Source organism: Panthera onca, chromosome A2 (genome assembly GCF_046562875.1).
Source record: "Panthera onca isolate mPanOnc1 chromosome A2, mPanOnc1 haplotype 2, whole genome shotgun sequence".
NCBI classification, from domain to species: Eukaryota; Metazoa; Chordata; class Mammalia; order Carnivora; family Felidae; genus Panthera; species Panthera onca.
In genome coordinates, this window is record NC_138340.1 from 36,112,115 (window position 1) to 36,133,653 (window position 21,539).

Consider the following 21,539-nt stretch of genomic DNA (forward strand, 5'->3'; position numbering starts at 1 on the left):
AAGTTGGCAGGTTTTTAATAAAGTATTTGACAGATTCATCTAGAAATGTTACTTTACTTTTCCTGATTGTCTACCTAGTCTTTGGAACTGTTATGTATGTGCATGTCTTTCTCTGTGTATAAGATTATTACCTTCAAACATACTTGCTTCCTAATAGTTGAACATCCAACTGTGTAAATGTACATCACATAAAACTGAAATACACAGTTTCTTAGAATCTGGCAAATTCTGAGATACTTGTTACTTGATCCTTGGGGCCCCAAGCAAAGGGATATGTTAGATGTAACACTGCTTGGGTAAAGGAGGCAAATATCAAGTGGCAGGAGCCACTTGAACAAATATACCATTAAAACCTCTCACAGAATGTGAAGAAGCCATAGACAGGAAAACACAGGCAAAGAAACAATAAAAAGAAGTACAAGCTACAATATGGATGAACCTTGTGAACATTAAGCTTCATTTCATTATTAAATGAAAGAATCCATGGGGCGCCTGGATGGCTCAGTCGGTTGAGCATCCAACTTCGGCTCAGGTCATGGTGTCGCAGTTCGTGAGTTCGAGTCCCACATCAGGCTCTGTGCTAACAAACAGCTCAGAGCCTGGAGCCTGCTTCAGATTCTGTGTCTCCCTCTCTCTCTCTCTCCCCCTCCCCTGCTCATGCTCTGTCTCTGTCTCTCAAAAATAAATAAATGTTAAAAAAAATTTTTTTTAAATGAAAGAATCCAGTCACAAAAGACTTCATATTGTATGATTACATTTACCTAAAATGTCCAGAACAGGCAAATCCATAAAGAGAGAAAGTAGACTAATAGCCATGAGCTGGGAAAGGGGGACCAGGGCTTGACTGCTGAACGGGTGTAGGGTTTCTTCTGGGGGGGGAATAAAATGTTCTAATATTAGGTAGTGGTGCTGACCACACAACACTGTCAACATACTAAAACCACTGAACTGTGCGCTCTAAAGAGGTTAATTTTATGACAAGTGAATTATATCTCAATAAGGCTTAAAAAAAACAAAACAGGCAGAGACAGAAAGGAGTCAGAAGAAAAGAATGAAGAGCCTGAGGTGCGGGGGCTTTAGTTACTAAGAGAAGCATCTTTTCTCCTTGGTCTAACTTGACTGATGAAGTTTCCAGGCAACTCTGATATAACTAATTAAAATATATATATATTTTTAAGCAAGATAAAATCAACCCTGGATCTGTGCTCACCTCAACCACGTAGATTCAGCAAACATTTCCCAAACTATGTGCTAGCCACTTAAAATATAAAGAGATTGCTGCCCTTTTGGAGTCACAATCTTTCAACCAGAAAATAAAATATCTTTTAAAATAAAAGAAGAGGGGTACCTGGCTGGCTCAGTCAGTAGAGCACACATCTCTTGATCTTAGGGTTTTAAGTTCAAGCCCCATGTTGGGTGTAGAGGTTACTTAAAATCTTTAAAAATAAAATAATAACACTGTATACACTGTATGTTGGCTAACTTGCAATAAATTATATTAAAAAGAAGAATAAAATAAAATAAAGGAAGAGAGTACAAAGGTTTGAATGATTCTCTTTGGGTGTGGAATCATGAGTATTTTCTTTTTTCCAGTGCTCTAGAATATAATGACTTTATAGTACAGAGAGGGAAATGAATTTTTTATATAAAAAAAGGAAAAGGTATTGGAGAAAAAATACAGTAAGTGCTATATTAAAGCTCTGGAAGCAAACGGGAAGGAGAAAGGAGTTGAATATCAGGAGGTCAGAGAAAGCTTGACAATTATTTGATACTAGCCCCAAGAGTTAGGAATCTTGGGCTTGAAAAAGTCTAAGGATGTTCCTCCATTCTTCATTCCTGATCTGAAGGACATGATAAAGGTCAGGTCCTTCAGCCTACCAGAGTGAGCCTCAAGGCTCACCAGCTCCCCACCCCTTCCCCATGCCCCCTCTGGGAGAAGTGAGGGGCTGCAGCTCTCAGCCCAGGAAATATTGTCCTACCATCCGCCCACCTCCACTCATGGGTTAGACCTGCCTTTGTTTCAATAGGGCAGGAATCTTGTTAACAGATAGGAATCATTAGGAAGGCATTCACTTCTGGATCTGGGCCAGCGGGTGCCACTTCAGACTCTTCTGTTGTTGCCAAAGCACATAACACAATAAGACAGTTGCTCTATTGGTTTGCTGCAGAAGTAAACGCGGAAAGCTTTGCTATTAATGCACACACAGTGTGTGGCAACAGGTAGAGGAAAGCCTCTGTCCATTCAGTTACTCTGCGGGAGAGATGGTTGCCTTTTCAAAGCTGATGCATCCAGTTCATTTATTATTATGAACTGTTTGCATTGCCACAATTCTGACCCCATCATCCTTTATCTTGTTCTTGTGGTTACCCCAGCCTTCTCTGATGGAACCAAAGAAGATGGCAAAAACCACACCAGCTCAAACCCATGGTCCACCCATCCCTGCATTCTGAGTGCAACAGGGGAAGGGAGCCTATTATTAAAAAAGAGGATGGGCTTTGGGTTTGAATTCTAGCTCCATCAACTCATCAGCTAATTGACTTTGGGAAAGTTATTCCAGCTCTCTGGTGCTTCATATCCTCCTCTATAAAATGGGCATAATTAGTAGTGCTCTCATAGGGTGGTGGTGAGGACTATTTCAAATCAAATACACACAATCTCCTGGCACTAATTAGTACTGAATAAATTTGAGGTCATTTTCATTACTTCTCTTAACAGGAGACTTTCTAGAGCAGCATTCCCCAAGGTTTAGAGACATTATTCATGTATTCTATCATTTTCCTCTTGATTGATTTAGCTAATGAAGATATGTTTATGTATACATAAATGTATACAATATATATATAGGTGTATATACATATATGTGTATCTATAGAGCCTTCACTTTATTGGGGCTATCCTGGTTGCAAGGGATAGAATTTCAATTTGACTGGCTTAGAACCCCTCCAAAAATTTAGGAAACATTTATTGATTCACATATATGAAATCTTGAGTGGCAACTGACCTTCAAGCACAGCTGCATGCAGATAGCCAAATAATACCATCGCAAATTGGTCTCCCTTCATGTTTTAATCTTTGGTTTTCTGTGTGTGGTAAAATTAACCAATATACATAAAGTACTTAGAATAGTGCTTGTCTCACAATAAGCACTAGGTACATATTACTATTATCCTACTTTTACAGATCAAGAAACTGAGGCACAGGGAGGTGGTATAGGTGTTTGATATCCCAGCAGGCCAGGCAGTTTCAAAAGACTTTTCTTGACCACTTCTCTCAACTGTCTCCTCAGTGGGACAGAACAGGAGGTTGAGCCCTGATTGTGAAGGGGTGGAAAACATAAGACCTAAAAGACAGATGCTTCCAAAATAAAGCAAATGAGCAGGAAAGGTTGGGTCACTTGCCACTCGATAGGGTACTATCCTTTCAAATCTGTGTGTTTTCTTTTGAAGCAGAAAATAAGTTCCTCCTTTTTTAACTCATGCAGAGATCCTATTAATCCTACACAAAGACGGTAGTTACACTCACTTAAAAAGTCTAGAGGCAGGAGGGGTTGGAATAGGAGTCCTAGTAGCTGTTACTCTTTGTTGACAACCCCATCTCCCGTCCCCAAACCATTTTCTGCTCTTGTCTGCTGCTCTGCGCCCTACAAGCTCACCTACATGGAATGACCCTCTGAACTTCTCCCCCCTGCCCCAGCTTCTGGGTGGGTTTGGCCACTGGTCACCTGCCTTTGTGAATTCAGGCCCAAAGGGAGTGGTAATTCCCATAGTTGTTAGTCCTTGGGTGCTTCGCCTGGTAGGTTTTCTGACCCCAAACAGCACCTTTGCACAGAGCCCCCTTTGTTTCATTATCTTCAGTTGAAATCTTTGAATTTGTCATTGGTCTGTAGGTCCACATGAGGACTTTTGCGGGCCCTTGGCATTGCTATTTTCATGAACACTTTCCTCTACGAAAAACTATTTAAAATGATATTTTATGACTGCATTGGTAAAAAGATGAATGTAATCCAGGTTGCATTATATCTACTTTTTCTCTTCTGACTTTATTTATTTATTTACTTATTTATTTATTTATTTATTTGTGGAGAGAGAGAGCACATGCACACACATGCACCAGCAGGGGAGAAGCAGAGGGAGAAGCAGAGGGAGAAGCAGAGGGAGAGGGAGAGGGAGAGGGAGAGGGAGAGGGAGAGGGAGAGGGAGAGGGAGAGGGAGAGGGAGAGGGAGAGAGAGAATCCTAAGCAGGCTCCACGCTCAGCGTGGAGCCCAATTCAGGGCTTGACCCCAAGGCCCTGGGATCATGACCTGAGCAGAAATCAAGAGTCAGACGCTCAACTGACTGAGCCACCCAGGTGCCCTTTTCTTCTGATTTTAAAAGAAAGTAGAACATTTTCATGGGCTCCTAAAAGTGTCATGGGCCCTAGGCATTGTACCTGCTACTCAAAATGGAGAAGTCAGCCCTGCTTGTTTTCTGCCAGCACTATGACAGATGCTGTCCCTGCTACCTGCATACCTAACAGACAAAACATAGAAACTTCTAGAAAGGTGGGGTGCTATCAAGTTAAGATCATGATCCTCAGGTCAGATTTCCCAAACAGCCTGTTTCCATTACAGTGGACCCGGCATCGGCATCCTTGCCCTTAAAGCAGATCCTGTTTCCAAGTCACAGCTATGATGACAAGATAATAAAGGAAGAAAAATGGAGTATCTAGTGTTAAATTCATGCCCAATTCATTTACTACTCGCCACACTCCAGGGGCTGATGGCACAACAATCACATTCTTCGTTAATAACACTCACTTTCCCCTACGTAAATAGATCACTTCATAGCTGAGAAAGAGGGAACCTTTTCTATATATTCTCAGATCACAGTTTTGCTTCCAGGATTGGAAAGCAACTTAGCATTTTTTGTTTTGTTTTTAAATGAGAACCGAGCGTGTTTTGAGGATGAATACTGCCTTTAATTGGCAATCTGTTAAGTATTGACGATCTTGAAGGTTATATTCAGGATTTTACTTGCTCAGCCAGCTCTCCGTCTGTGAGCATCTCGGAGACCAGGCGGAAGGAAGTGGACAATGTGAAGCCATCCTGGGAAAAAGACAAGCTAGGCAGCAGAAGTATTTTTAAATGGAAAACAAACAGTTATTGATTTTCTTTTGGAGTTTCACGCCTCACACCCTACACAATGCAGACCAGATTCACAATGCACTTCAGATTCTCTCTTTGCCTTTTTTGAATCTTCAGTTCTCATTTCAAGGTAATGGCAGATTTAAATCTCTAAGCCCCTGGATCCCTCTGATTCCCCTTCCCAGTCTATTCTTTGACTGACTGGAGGAGGGGGGAGGTCCCTAAAAGGACAGAGGAAGCTGAAAATCTGCCCCTCAGCATCCTGAATATCAACCATAAAACTAATGAACTGTGGCAACTGAATTGTCTAAGTTCATTCCAAATTATGTCTCAGTAAAGTTCATCTTTGTTTCCAATTATCATCCTGGAATCATAAATGTCGAATCTGAGGTACAGCTTCTCAGCTCTGTGAATCTTGTTTGTATTCTTACTGTTAAGGCCATGATAGGTGAAGGCCCACTTCACCGGATATTTAGGGCAATGGATCCTCTCTTGACAACAACAACAAAAACAAATTCTTTCATCTTTTAAGAAATTAAATCTGAAAGGTCTCTGAAAAAATAAACGTCCTGATTCAGTGAATCTGAATTTTGACAGGTTCATGAGGATAGTGTTTTTAAATGTATCTCCCTTACCTATTCATAACCCAGTTATAAATCATGTTTATTTTACGTCTTTTTTTCTTCATCCTCTTATGACTATAAAACATTTACTCTGACAAGTTTATAAAGAATATTGAGGTTGATACTTGCTGGTCTTAGTGGAAATTAATCAAAATCCATCTGTTCCCTTCTCGGCCTGGACAATTTCATTACCACTAAACCAGGGATTATAGGATTCTTACATCTTCTTTTTTTCCAACACAGTTCAGTTGATTTAGAAACAATGATTAAAGCTGCTTACTTTAAGGAAGATTGTTTCCAATCTTGCCTTCTTGCAAGGCAGAGAAAGATGAAAGCATCTTGATCCTGAAATATTTATATCTAAGACTGGAAATCTGTATCGGAGGCATGATGAACGATTGCAACCAAAGATTTTTTATTTTAAAGTCATATTTCTTATCTCCACACTTCACTTTCCTTACAAGCTACAGGAAAAAGGCACTAAGTGCATTCACTGCCCCCTCTCCCAGGTAAATTTTCCACCTTTATTTAATTGTAAATCCAGTGTGGCATAATAAAGAGACTCAAAGATAAAGATTACCTTTCTGACACTGACTATTTATAGGGATAAATATCAGTTATCCTTATGTGGCCTTAGAATGACTGCTTTGAAAGGAATGCAGAACACAAATTAGAGGGAATGAATTTAAGCCTCCCGCAAGGAGATACCTTGATCTGGGATTCAAGAAATCTAAAGAATTAGAAGTGATTACTAGAGAGTCATTCTGGGTTTACCCAGCCTCAGAAAGGTGCTATAATTAACTGTTCTTACTCTTAAAAAAATATCTGGCTTCCATACTTTTCCCCCTCTAAGGTCCTTTAAATGGAAGTAAAAATGCTCAGACCTTAAGTATACCATTGGATAAGCTTTGACAAATGCATCTATTCATAGAACCATCACTCCAATCAAGATCTAGAACATTCTATACTCTTAATTATTTTTGGTGTGGCTGTTGTTAATAAAATGGAAATTATTATAGCCCTCTTCTACTAGGAATGAACGCCCCTCTAAATCCCAAAAGGAATAAAATAAAACGAAAGACCTGTTAGCTGGGTTCCCTATGGACCAAATGCTTCTTTGAAACCATTCCATAGCCAGGGCCTTTTAACAGCATAACAGAAAAATGAACTGATCTTGACCGGCAGGCAGAGGGGATGGCGTCATGACCCAAACATCAGATTAGAAACACAATGATTCCCTGGGACTGGATGCTAAATCCTGGCAGACAACGCAGCCTTTTCATCTTCTGAAATGGATAAATTGAATGAAGCTTGGCCAATTCTGGGCCAGACTGTTGGATCAAATTCTGTTTTGTTTTGTTTTGTTTTTTAATTTTTTTTATTTTGTAAAGTTCCTAACTGTTCTACATAGACATTAAAACTTCAATTACAGCAAACCCAGAGATGGCCCTTCCGTCCTTGACATGTCCTCCTTCCTCACGTGTTCTTGTGTGGCACGAAAACAGTTACCCAACTATATTCCCGGCCTTCAGGATCCTGCACCTCAGGGCTGCTTCCTTGTATGGCAAGAATCCTGCAGAATAAAAGGAGAATTACAAACGTTCATCCTTGGAAATCTTGAAGGGAATATATACCTACCCTAAGGAGTGCAAACTGCTCTCCGTTTCATTCAGTAATTGCTTCCAGGGGATCTAAGTACAAAAAATAAAGGATGAACGGACTGAAGAGTATAATAAAAAAAAGCTGCATTGTGGGGAGTCGCTTCTATTGGTTTGTTTTTTAAACGAGGAGTTCTGGGGCGCCAGGGTGGCTCAGTCGGTTAAGCGTCCGACTTCAGCCCAGGTCGCTCGGTTTGATCTCACGGTTTGCGAGTTCGAGCCCTGCATCGGGCTCTGTGTTGACAGCTCGGAGCCTGGAGCTTGCTTCGCATTCTGCGTCTCCCCGTCTCTCTGACCCTCCCCAGCTCATGCTCACACTCTATCTCTGTCAAAAAGAAATAAACCTCAAGTGAGGAGTTCTGTACTGCCAAGTCCTATTGTCACCGTACTGCGGTACCACAGAAGAGCCAAGACTCTGAAGCCAGACTCTGAGTTCAAATCCTGACTTGGACACATATTTGATATGTTACTAAACAAACCACTTACTTCCTGGTACTTCCATCTCACCTCTGTAAAATGGGGACAGTAATAATACCTAGCTCAGGGCCAGCTAACTTTTTCTAAGAGCCACATACTAAATCCTTTAAGCTTTGTGGGCCACCCAGTCTCAGTCCCAACTGCTCAGCTCCATCATTGTAGCATAAAAACAACAACAGGCAGTATGTAAATTAATGGGTGTGGCCCTGTCCCGGTAAAACTTTAAGAACCCTGTAATTTGAATCTTATATAATTTTTTATAAGACTTTATATATATATATATATATATATATATATATATATATATATACTTTCCATATATATATATATATATACACTTTCCATATATATATGTATATATATACTTACCATATATATAGATAGATATGTGTATATATATATATATATATATACTTTCCATATGTATATATACATATATATATGACTTTCTTTTTTTAAAGATTTTATTTTTAAGTAATCTCTACACAAAAGTGGGGCTTGAACTCACCACCCCATGATCAAGAGTCATATGCTCCCCTGACTGAGCCAGCCAGGTGCCCCAAGGCTATTTATTTATTTATTTGGGCAGTGTCATGTTTACAACAAAATTGAGAGGAAGGTACAGAGATTTCCCAAATACCTCCACCCTTCACACATATATAGCCTTCTCCATTATCATCACCACTCACCAGAACGATGTGCTTTCGTTTTGGTCTTGTTTGTTTGTTTGTTTCTTACCAAAGATGAACCTACATTAACATATCATAATCATTCAGAGTCTAATTTACCTTACTGTTCACTCTTGGTGTTGTACATTCTATGGGTTTGGACAAATGTATGACATATACCTATCATTATAATATCATACAGAGTATCTTTACTGCCCTAAAAATCCTCTGTGTTCTACCTATTCATCCCCCCACAATCTGCGATAGCTGATCTTACTGTGTCCATAGTTTTGCCTTTTCCATAAAGTCATGTAGTTGGAATCATACAGTCTGTAGCTTTTCAGACTGGCTTCTTAGTACCATGCATTTAGAGTTCTTCCGTGTCTTTTCATGGCTTGATAGCTCATTTTCAAAAGTGCCAAATAATATTCCATTGTCTGGTTCTTCCATAGTTTACGTATCCATCCTCCTGCTGAAGAACATCTCGGTTGCTTCCAAGTTTTGGCAAATTAATCATAAAGCTACTCTAAACATCTTTGTGTAGATTTTTGTGTGGACATAGGTTTTCAGCTACTTTGGGTAAATACCAAGGAGTACAGTTGCTTGATCTTTTGCTAAGAGTATGGTTAGTTTTTTAAGAAATACCCAAACTGTCTTCCAAAGTGACTACACCACTGTGCATTCCCACCATCAAAGTAGGAGAGTTCTCTTGATCCACAACTTTGAAGGCATTTGGCGTTTGTCAGTGTTCTGGATTTTGGCCATTCTAACGTGTATGTAGTGGTATCTCGTTGTTGTTTTAATTTGCATTTCTCTGACAACCTCTAATGCGGAGCATCTTCTCAGAGCTTTATTTGCCATCTATTTTGGGTGATGTTTCCGTTAAGGTCCTTGGCCCATTTTTCGATCATGTTGTTTATTTCCTTCTTGTTAATTGTAAGAGTTCTTTGTATATGTGGGTAACAGTCCTTTATCAGATGGGTCTTTTGCTGAATCTCATGTAATTGTCAAGAAATATTCTTCTTCTTTTGATGTTATTTTTCAACTCTTAGAAACTATAAACAACATTCTTAGCTCACAGGCTGTAAAAAACAGGCAGCAGCCAAATTTGGCCCACTGTACATAGTTCCTGAATTAGCTCACAAGGTCAAGTATTAACACATGCAAAGCTCTTAAACCAGTGCTTGACACATCATAAGCACCACATCCATGTTACTATTATCTAGTGGAAGGTGATGACTGCTACTCTCTCCAGGGGTCTGGTATTAGTACGATTTCCCAGAAAGTTGACTTTATGGGTTTTTAGTTTTGAGAAAACGAGATAGAGGTCCTCAGAGAGAAAATGATCTTAGTGTCTTCCTCCAATATCTAAAAAAATATAGTGAACACTGCCTCCAGATATGGATCCAACATACAGAGTGCGCCATTGTATAGATCCCATCACTTGGGGAATGATTTTTTAAAGCCATTGCTGTCCATTTTTGCACATTAAATCCCACAAAGAGATTTATTTACAACATTAAATCATTTCCTTGCTGCCTGGCTACATTTTTAACTATTAAAATATTCATCACACACTCTAAGAACCCAATGCCAAGTGTTTTATGACCTCTTAAAGGATGACTTCTTTAAAAAAAAAAATCACCTTCAAATGTGGATGTCAGCTTCTGAATGAGTCTAATAAAGAGTGGCCCACTATCACATATCAAAGGGAATAAACAAGAGCCCATTGTCCTGGAAAACACCACCAGGGATGAGCTGATTAAACAGAAATGTATGTGATGCATAAAGGTTGTGGGCTCGGGAGGTGGGGATGAAAAGTGGGGAAGAGTGTGAGGCAAAATTAGTTTGCTCCCCAGTATGAGAAACAAACTAAATTGTCTACAACAATGGTTCCCAGCAACAGTCAGTTTGGGCCCCAAGGATACGTTTGGCAATAGCCATAGACATTTTTGGTTGCCACAGCTGAGTTGAGGGGTGAGAGTTGCTACTGGCATCTAATGGGTAGAAGCCAGAGAGGCAGCTAAATAGCCTACAATCTACAGCACAGTCCTACACAATAAAGAATTCTTTGGCTCCCAATGGCCTTGTCTGCAAGAGCCACCCTAACTGACCCCAACCCCACACCTGACTTTGTCTTGCTTTTTCTTTGAGTTGGATATGATAGGCGGGTGTCAAACAACTAAACATAAACCCTGGACAGCATCCTTCCCGATGTTTCTATTCAGGACCCCGATTCCATTTGAACTCTACCTCCCTCCACTTTTTCAAAAGCATCGTGATGGAAAAATTGCAAGATTGGTGTTCATTTAAATTACACAAATTAATTCAATTACCCTGAAGAAAACTGGTACCAGATCACCAGATTGCTGAGCAACTGATGCTAATTTGGTAATTCAATTTACTAAAGAGGTAATGTGACAAATGTGTAAAAGCTAGTCATCTGTAGCTAGCACCAAGCCATCCAAGGCGGTCAGTACCTGCTGTGTATCAATTTGGATCCATTTCTACTCCTTGTTCTCAACCAAAATGAATCTGCTCGATTTCTTTAAGTAAATAAGGCCCTTTTTAGAGCAACACATGGTGAAAGAAGAGGTAAAAATGAACTTCTGTCCTTTCACAAAGACTCAAAATGCTAAAATACTAAATCAGCAGGGAGAACTGATAAAAAGCTTCCAAATCAGTTTACGAAGACTCAAAGTAATTCTGATTGATCCAATGTAACTTGAAATTGTAAGTACATCAATTAACTTTGTATATTTAACGCTGTTTTAAAAAACACTTGTAATATCAGTTTAAAACTTTTTATTTTTTTAGGGGTGCCCGGATGGCTCAGTCAGTTGAGCGCCTGACTTCGGCTCAGGTCATGATCTCACGGCTCTGGCTCGTGAGTTCGAGCCCCACGTCGGGTTCTGTATTGACAGCTCAGAGCCTGGAGTCTGCTTCAGGTTCTGTGTCCCTCCCTCTCTCTGCCCCTCCCTCGCTCATGCTCCATCTCTCTCTCTCTCTCTCTCAAGAATAAATAAAACATTAAAAAAAAATTTTAAACATTTTTTAATATATTTATTTATTTAAGTAATCTCTACACCCAACCTGGGGCTCAAACTCATGACCTCAAGATTAAGAATTACACGCTTGTCTGACTAAGTCATCCAGGCACCTCTAAAACTTATTTTTACAATAAAATTATATTTAAGCTGTATTTGTAGAGTGCTTTAAACTCTATTTAAATTCATCTGTATTTGGAGAGTGGTTCACAATTTGTGGAATGCACTCATATACATTATCTCTCTTGAGTCCTAAAACAACTCTAAGAAGGAATAGCAGATATTTTCATCCTCGATTTACAGATGCAAATATAGGTTTTGGTCCAACATATGGGTCTCTTTGACTTAAGAGAACATTCAACTGATGACACCGTGTTTTTCCAAAATCTTATTAGGAGGGAATATGACAGAGACAATGGTTTAGATTCCTTAGTGCTAAATAAACAACCCAAAACTCAGTAACTTAAAACAACAAACCTTTCATTGTATCTCACAATTTAGTGGGACAGGAATTCAGGCAGAGCTTAGCTGAGTAATTCTGCTCCACATTAATCTGACTGGGATCACATGGGTCACTCTGTGGTATTCAGCTGGTGTCTGGTGTGGAGGGTCCAGAATAGCTTCACTCACATGCCTTGGTGGAGGCCAGCTGGAAGGTTGGGCTCAGCCCGGTCCCTCCTTTTCCACGCTGTCTCAAGGTCTCTCCAGAAGGGTAGTAAGACTTCCTACATGGTGTCCAAGAGCACATATTCTGAAAGACAGGAATTGGAAGCTGCTGATCTTTCAGTGTGTGGGCCAAGACACTGGCACAGGGTTACATCCACCATAATTAATTGTTCAAAGTGGTCACAGAGACCACCCAGACTTAAAACATGAGGGAAATCAATGAGAGGAAGAGATCCCATCTCTAGAAGGAAAGACTGTCAAAAAGTCTGTGGCCATCTTCAGTCTGCCATGAGATCTTGAGACTCTCTTCCAACTTAAATGTTTAAAGATGGCCCAATGACTCTGACACCTTCCCTGACAGTAGGAGCTATTCTCCTCAAAGAAACTAATTCTATCCGGTGAAATTGCAAATCCTAGAGGGCTGAAGTAAGCGGGGCTCAGCACCCGTGTGTTCACCTGTAGTGTCCACTGACTGACAACTGTCTGATCTTATCCATTCCAATGGTGTCAACCATCATTTCCATGCCAGTGGCATCTACTTTCCTAGGCTCCCAGACTCCTGCATCCAACAGGTACCTCCAGTGGATACCTCTCAGTCGCCTCAGTTCTAACACAAAATGGAACTCGCTGCCTTTCCTCTAAAGCCTGCCTCTCTCCCTCCTTCCCTTGGCTGTGATACAGCCATGTACCTTTTCTTCCATATCCGCACCGAGTCTTGATGTCTCCTTCACACTCATACTCTGCATTAAATTGATAATCATGGCCTAGAGATGCTAACTCCTAACATCCACCCAAATCTCTCCATCCTCACTGCCCGCTGTCCTCAGTCATGCGTCTTCTACAATCTTCTACTTCCTCTGCTTCCTGTCCTGCTTCCATGCAATCCAGAGTGACCTTTCTAAAGGTCCAGATATGATTATGTCACTTCCCATTGTAGCTGGGAGGCACACTGTTGAGAATAAAATCCAAATTCTTTAATGTGATTTACAAATTTTGTTCTTATATGATTTGATTTGAAGACACAAATGCTCTCCTGCCTCAGATTTCTCTCTCTCTGACATTACCACTAAAACATCTATATTATCCATTCCTTTCAGTCATGGCATCTGAAGTCCCTGTTAATTGCAAATAGATACTGAGAGGAGTAGCCACAATTAATACTTCATCAGCCATGAAGTCCTTTACTGAGGTGCATTCATCAAAGTATTTCTGTGGCCTGATTTCATAAAACATTCTGTACTGTGAAATTATCCTATATGCCACTTTTATTAGATTAAAAAATTAGATAGTGATTGATATTAATAGAAAGAAAAAGAAAGAAAGAAAGAAAGAAAGAAAGAAAGAAAGAAAGAGAAAGAAAGAAAGAAAGAAAGAAAGAAAGAAAGAAAGAAACCAATGAATGGAATGGTGGAAAAAGCCACTTTAGATGCAAAATTTCAAAATCATTTGGTAAATCAGCTAACTGTCCTCATTTGATAAGGTTACCATAGCTGGAAACGAATCGAATTCCCCAAAAAATAAATTCCAAGAGATGACTTACATGCATTGGTCACAGATAAATTTGCAGAATCGATCATTTCCGGATATTAGGGACCCATTAAGCAAGACTCAAAACTTGTTTCCATATTTAGCTCAACTTCTGTATTATAATAGTATTTATTACTATGATAGGATTTGACCTTTAATGAACTTTAACATTTTTGAAACTCAAGTCCTCTGTGTCCTCCTTGTCCATCTTCCATTGATATTCTGCTTCTCCAAGTTCCTATCCTATTGGCAAGAAATGGAACATAGACAGTGGCCAGCGTCAAAACACTCATAGCCCCACCCTCCCACATGCCCGGGCTCCTGGCTATTTCTGCTGATGTACCTTCCTCAAATATCTCTAGCTCTACTCATTTATTTCTGATGCACCTGTCACCTTTCCCATCTTCTTCTTCCCCAGCAGCCTTACGTCTTATTACTTAACTTTCCAAAGCCCCCATATATCATTCTCCTCTAAAATCTGAATTTCAGTGATGATAATGGAAATGATGATTAGTCAACATTCTTTTTGCATCACTTTGATGTTATCTTGAACCATCTCCTCTAACCCTCACAATAACACTATATGCCTAAGTATTGTTAGTGTCTCTTTTACAGAACAGGAAACTGAGGCTCAGAGAAGTTAAGTGATTTTGCTAAGGTCATACAATTTATTGATATTTTACAAAGAGATTCTAACAATGCTGAAGCAAAAATTTAAATCATCTTTTTGTACACTAAAATTTTCATGAGTAAAATGATATGATGTCAAAGATTTGCTTCAAGATAATCTGAGGCAGAGGGAGTGATGTGTGGATGAAAAAAGAGTCTCCATGAATTGACGATTTTTATAAGTAGATGATGGGTACACAGATGTTCATGGTACTACTCATTCTACTTTTGTGTATGTTTGAAACTTACCAAATAAAAAAGTGGGGTTTTTTTTTACTGTCATTTTTTTCAGACAATTACAAATAGCCCAAGCCTACGGATCATTATAGCCTTTCCGTGTTTACAGATAATTTCAAAATGTTCCATTATGCATCCAGGCTTATAAACACCTAATGTCGGGATATGGGGTAAACACTCCAGCTTTAGATACAAATGTCTCATCTTTGTCACCCAAGTTTATTTTTTTTCCTAGATCTCGGTAATATGCATTGCATACTTGCCTTAATGGAAGAAACAATTACCAGGGCACTGTTTCCGACTGCATAGTGTTATCTTTTAATTAACCTGGGTAGCCTTTTTTTTACTTAACCTAGTTTGAAAACTGACAGCCAATTGGGCTGTCTAAATAATGGTCTCTGCTGTTCCTTTATTGGGTCTTTTCAATCAAAACAACAGTTCCCTGTGTAGGGTCCCGCTCTGCAGACCCGGTGATACTTTCTATTCTGTTATGATCCTTGTCACAGACATCAGTACAGCAACCTGTCTTGCTAACCAGACTGCTTAGAATTGTTTCAATACATGAAACACAGATTGATCCAATATGTCATCTTCTCTCAAGGTATTCCGAACTCTACCTTGGGGGAGGCTGGGTAGCTCAGTTGGTTAAGCATCCAGCTCTTGGTTTTGGCTCAGGTCGTGATCTCACGGGTCATGAGTTCGCGCGCTACGTCAGTCTCTGCGCTGACAGCACAGAGCCTGCTTGGGATTCTGCCTCCCTCGCTCTCACTGCTCCTCCCCTGCTTGTTCTCTAGCTCTCTCTCAAAATAAATAAAAATAAACTTTAAAAATTTTTTTTAAAAATTAAACCCTTCCACCAACTTACAATGCCCAGTGTTGTGAGTATGTGAGGTGGCTGGATTCTTATCTGCCCGAGGGTTGGATGAAAAGTACCATATTTCTGGGTAGAAATGTATCAGGATGAAATCAGTTTTCTACAAGTGTGCACGCCCTAGGACCCAGCAGTGTCACATCTAGGAATTTATCCTAAGGAAGCAATTGTACAGATGCACAAAGATGTATGTGTAAGGATGTTCGAGGCATGGCATTTCTTCCTTAACAATAATAAGTAGTTGGAAAAAGCTCAACAGTCCAGCAATATGAGATTGGCTTGATGAAATTATCTGCAAACATCACAAATGTGGATGTAAATATTTTTATGGTAATGAGGAGGTACCATTAAATCCTGTTGGCAAATAGCAGGTTATCCAGAAATATGCACAGTAGGAATACATATAAAGCCTGGCGTGAAAAAAGTTGTACCTATATACATATACACATGCGTGTCAAATCTGTATGTACGTGTTTGAGGGAGTGTGGGGGATATTCACAACCACATCTGACTTGATAAATATGGTTTCCTTCACATGATTTCTTTTCACTTCTCTATATCTTCAGGTATTTCTACAGTGAACGTAGTACCTACCGAAGACATTTTAGAGGAAACAAAAATAACAGACAAAACCTATTCTGTCTAAATGTGTTTCAAGTGTTGAGATAAAAGGAAAATGAAAAAAACCTGGAGAAGATGTAAAAAACCTTTTGGGAGCATTGTTTCAATAGAGAAAAGCCTTTCAGCATTAATTATTGAATAGAAATGATGGAAAAGGTAACAGGTAAAGGAATAGAGAAGAGGTCAGAGTCAGTCTGCAACTGGTAACAATATTCCAACCTGAGGCTGAGAGCTCTGAGGTGTGGGACCCCAGACCAGTGACATTCCCTCCCTGTCTTGGAATGCCAAGTTCCCTCCCTGTCTTGGAATGCCACAGCTTTTTGGAATTCCTATATAGTGCCAGGCGTTACTCCCTGACCCTTACCTGAAGGTAGGTCTTCCTAAGGGTTGGCCCAGAGGTTTTATGCCTTGCCCAAAGTCAGAGCTACATCCTAGAGCTGAGGTTGTGAGTCCAGATGTGCCCTTTACTACGAAGCTTCAGGGACTCTCTATTACAAAAAGAGGGCCCCACGAAAACTAAGAGAGAGGCATTGTCACTGTTGTGTTAGTGACTAGGATAGGACCTTGGTAATACCTGGATAGAATTCTCTGAAGACAAATGGGGTCAAGCTGAGTTGGCCAGGCAGCGATGAGAGGACTCTTAGGAACCAGAACTGAGCCTTTGTGACTGTAAATTATTCAGGCTAGATGTTTACAGTGAGCAGTTTACCTTCAGGCCAATATTAACTTCCGTTCCTATTACTATCAGATTAATTGCATTGTTGCTTTTTCTAAATACGCTACAAATCAGGAAACGTCTAATTCAGCAGTTAGTCATTAAAGTAGCAGTGAATCTGCAACTGTTATCTGATGCTCATCTATAAAATAATGCAAAAATCCAGGATTGGCTTTGCTTGGGTTTTTTTGGTATGATAAACAGAGCATTAATAATAAGTAACTGGGATATTGTTTCTAAGTTGGAAAGTGAAAAATTCTTCAGACAACAAAAGAAATCAGGGCAAATAGACAACAGAGGATTGAACAAACAAGGGTAAATTTGCATTTTTAATAATGGATCCATAGAGTACATAGAAACCACAGTTGCAAATACTTCCATTTCAAGGTTAAAAAAACTAGAAAATATGTAAGTACTATGTATGTCAGGATGTTCATGGACAAAGATGAGACAGAGTTAAAGGGGATTTATTATTATCTCACAAATTTCAAATAGCAATGTACTAAAAAGTCATATTTCCTGGGTAGTTCAGAGACTATATAAAAATATGCACATATCCATATCCATATGTATAATAGTCTTCATTTTTCATTGTTCCCCATGATCTCATGCCTTTACATTCAGCTAATATCAAGTACTGTTTTACAGCTGATCGATAAAACACAGTTTACATCAAATGACCAGAGAGTTGTCAATTTTTAAAAATCCCGGCCTCTCTTGTGAATTGCTAACTTCAAAGACATGCATTAAGATTATTAAGCAAGTAATGATTGATTTATTACATAACATTACGAAATGTTTTCTTTGAAGCACAAATTAAAAGGTCATGGATGCCCAGATTTTTCTTCAGGTTGATAGTTAAAATGCAGAATAGATCATATTGCCGGCCGTGAAGGACGCATGAAGGGGATGTGAAGTAACTCTCCTTTCCAGGCAATATTTTAATGAAATGCGTAATATTCTGCAGTGGATTAATGAGGCTGTTCTCTATTTTCAAACAACGGGGAGACAATTAAGACCCAATCCTGGGAACAAATTGGTGTCGCTGTTATTTTCTGATGGTATTTAAAATGACCATTGCTGCAGCAACAGGGCATTATTTAACAGAATGGAAAATAACCATTTACATCCAGCAATTCGGCAGAGATATTCAAGAGAAAAAAAAAATGTACGTGGCAGCTGCTGTTCCTAGAAATAAAGCTGACATTTTCAGATGAAAGCAATTTGACCAGCTAAAACCTAAACATGCTTTGTGCCGTGTTCAGAAGTCACCCAAAATGCTGCCAACACGCTAACACCCTCCATAAAGCCAGCGAGCTGTGCAATTTCTCACCCTGGTTTCAGAACACTCGGAGAAGAGATGGGTAGGGATCTTTGAAGAGGAAGGACTTCAGAACGAACAGAATTAATTAGCCACATGAGTATAAGAAAAGCCATACATCAAGTGTGGAAAAGTCATCTACATATGGAGATTCACTGGGAAAAACTGGTCTTCCAGCCAGACTCAAAGTCCAATCCAAGCCTACTCTCAACACCTGTGTGTCCTAAATAATCAGCAACGATATTGCTCAGTAAGCTTGCATACAATACAAACAGAACAATAAATTATGTATTTTCCCAGGGCAGTGTTATAGAAAATGAGGATGAAATTTCAGTGAAATTCCACAGGTGGCCAATGAGAATAAAGTATTTTTCCTGCCTAAAGAGTCACGTAAAGTCAGCGAGCTTTTCTTACACTTTCGTGACTGGTAATTGTATGTTTACCTCAGTATTTTCCCTGAGGAACATTCTTTCTAATTCTACCTCTTAAAGCTTTGGTCTTCCCTTCCCAGGTCGCAAAGCTATTTTGCTTGCTATTTTAGATAACTTCTATAATTTAGTTCTGCCCCCCCCCCCTCGCCGAAGAAGTCTACATGGCCAAACTGATGGTCTGAAACGATAGGTTTAAAGAATAATTCATTATACTATCAAGATCTTGGCATGCCAATTGCTGAAAAGACTATTTTGAGCTGTCAGATCTAAAGCACATATTTTTTCATTGACTGGCATGCCAAGTGCTTGATGGAATAATGAATTGTTCCGACATCACCATCTCACACAACCCTTGGGCCCTGCAGCATTTTTGAGGGTGATGAATAACGCGGCTCTCTTTCCCTCGTGTATAAAACTAGGAGGGTGAGGTCAGGTATAGGGACTTGCTGAAAAAGGGGGTGGGGTTTAAGAATGGGGTGGGGGTTGGGACGCCTGGATGGCATAGTTGGTGAAGCGTCAGACTTCAGCTCAGGTCATGATCTCACGGTCCGTGAGTTCGAGCCCCGTTTCGGGCTCTGTGCTGACAGCTCCGAGCCTGGAGCCTGCTTCGGAGTCTGTGTCCCCCTCTCTCTCTGCCCCTCCCCTGCTCGTGCTCTCTCTCTCTCTCAAAAATAAACATTAAAATAAATAAATAAAAGAAGGGGGTGAGGGTCAAGGGTACCATAAAGGTCAGCCACAACGGTGGTACCTGTTATACACTTAAGAACTAAAAATACACACGAGCTCACATTTTGACATGATCACCACCCAAACACCACCGTCCAAGTATTCCGCTTTCTCACTTGGGAAGCGTTTGGGTTTTTGTTTTTTTTTTTTCCTGAGACTGGGAAGCTATTTGTGGCCACTGCATGCGACTCAGAAACTCAACTGCTCTGACTCAGAGACAAGAAAGGCATAAAGGCTATGATGTCACTCATATTTCACTAAAAGAATAAAAAAACCCAAAACAAATGAAAAACAAACAAAAAGCAGAAACAGGTCCATAAATACAGGGAAGAAACTCCTGTCTGCCAGCGGGGAAGGAGGTGGGGGGGGGGGGGAGGACGGGCAACATGGGTGAAGGGAGAAGGAGGCAGAGGCTTCCAGTTATGGGATGACAAAGTCACAAGGATAAAGGGCACAGCATAGGGAATAGAGTCGGTGATGCTGTAATAGGATATGGTGACAGATGGTCGCTACACCTGTGGTGAGCGGAGTATAACGTATAGAGACGCGGAATCGCTATGTTGCACACCTGCAACTAATGCAACCTTGTGTGCCAACTATGCTCCAAAAAACCATTCTTTTTTTTTAAAGAAGGCTCCCAGATAAAAGGCACAGAGCATGGTCTTTAGCAAGGGTCAGATCCATATTCCCAAGTTCACTCTGCTCCTCAGACACCCTCATCCCCCACGGCGTCTCTAGGGCGGCCCGAATGTGCCCGGCAAACTTGCCAGGGGCTGTGAAGGGCCCGATCCACAAAATGCTGAAGGCCGACGGAAGGTCACCATCCAGAGCAGCCCTGAAAGCACCAGGCGCCTCCCACCCGCGTAAAGAACTTATCTCCCTGATTTAAAAGGCAGGCTTGGCCCTTCGTTGAAACCAACCTCTGGCTCCCGGTCAGCGGTCTCTTCTACCACATGCCCTGGGCAAAAAGCAGTAACACCTGCTTCAAGCACGTCCCTCCTCCTCTACTGAGCAGCAATCCGTTTTATTTATTTTACCCAACTCGCACCCCACCTCCCCCTCCAAAACAGCTTTGGTTCCCCCCCATCCCAGTAGTCAATTGCCTACCAACAATGGAAAACTGAAGTCTCAGCCCCTCCTTAAACACATTAGCAAGTGAATGATTCCCCCCCCCGCCCCGCCCCCTCGGGACAAAGACCAGGAGCGCTTTGTAAAAAACCTGGAGGAGGAGGCCCTCCTTTCACAGCCCCGGAGTGGCCTGGCGGCCTTACAGAACCGAACCGTGGGTTTACGTAAGTGCACACATTTGCATAGTTCCACACACCGTTTGCCATTTTATCGCAGACTCACCGAGCGAGCGGAAGCAGTTACCAGTTACGACGTGGCGTCCGAACTCCTCACTTCCCAGCTGGCGGCGCTGAGGCCTGGAGCCTGCGGGCGGGCGGGGAGGTCGTCAGGTGAAGCTGACGAACCCCCTCAGTGGGAAGCCGCGTTCAAGGCCCGCAGGCCTGGGGCCTCCGCCACAGCGGGTGCGTGTTTGGCCCTGCGGACTCCCGCTGGCCTCCTCCCCCACATTCGCTCCCCCGGGGGCCTTCCAGGGTTGCAGACGTCGGGGCCCACTCTCCCGGGGCATTTCAGAGGCAAGTGGTCACAACACGGGATACACAACCCCGGCTTCCTGTGTGTCTGTATCTTCTTCCGCCTCTTCACCTGCCTCTTCGCCTCCCTCCTCGTCTCCCTATTTGTTGAGGCCTCACCTTGTGCAGACACTGTGTTACTGCACTTCCCTTCCTCCCCTCTGCTATAGCACATTCCTGCCCTTCAGGGCACTGACCTCAGTATGAGGCAAATACCCTCACCTGATTCATATCAGCCTCCCCATCCCTTCACCCCTTGCTTGCCCAGCAAAGTACCTTGCATGTACAATGACCTCACAGTAACTTTGAGGTTGGCTCGCAACCTCAGTAGCCCCCTTTGACAGATGAGAAAACTGAGGCTCTGTGAGTGTAAGTGACTTGCCTAGGTCACCCAGGCAGTAAGTGGCAGAGCAGGGTATGCTTGTAATTTTCACTGTTCACACTGCCTGTCATCACGTTGTTGTTGTTGTTGTTGTTTTTTAACGCTGATTCATTTTTGAGAGACAGAGACTGAGTATGGG

At 41.1% G+C, this 21,539-nt stretch overlaps 1 long non-coding RNA gene across 1 annotated transcript; it reads right to left on the reverse strand.

Annotated features, from left to right (window-relative positions):
* Positions 1-7,017: 7,017 nt before the first annotated feature.
* On the reverse strand, positions 7,018-20,992 carry LOC144614119 (uncharacterized). The gene is made up of 3 exons (XR_013551652.2): positions 20,732-20,992; positions 12,228-12,348; positions 7,018-7,320 (listed from the first exon to the last, which is right to left on the reverse strand). It is a non-coding gene; the product is annotated as an uncharacterized LOC144614119 (long non-coding RNA).
* Positions 20,993-21,539: the final 547 nt, after the last annotated feature.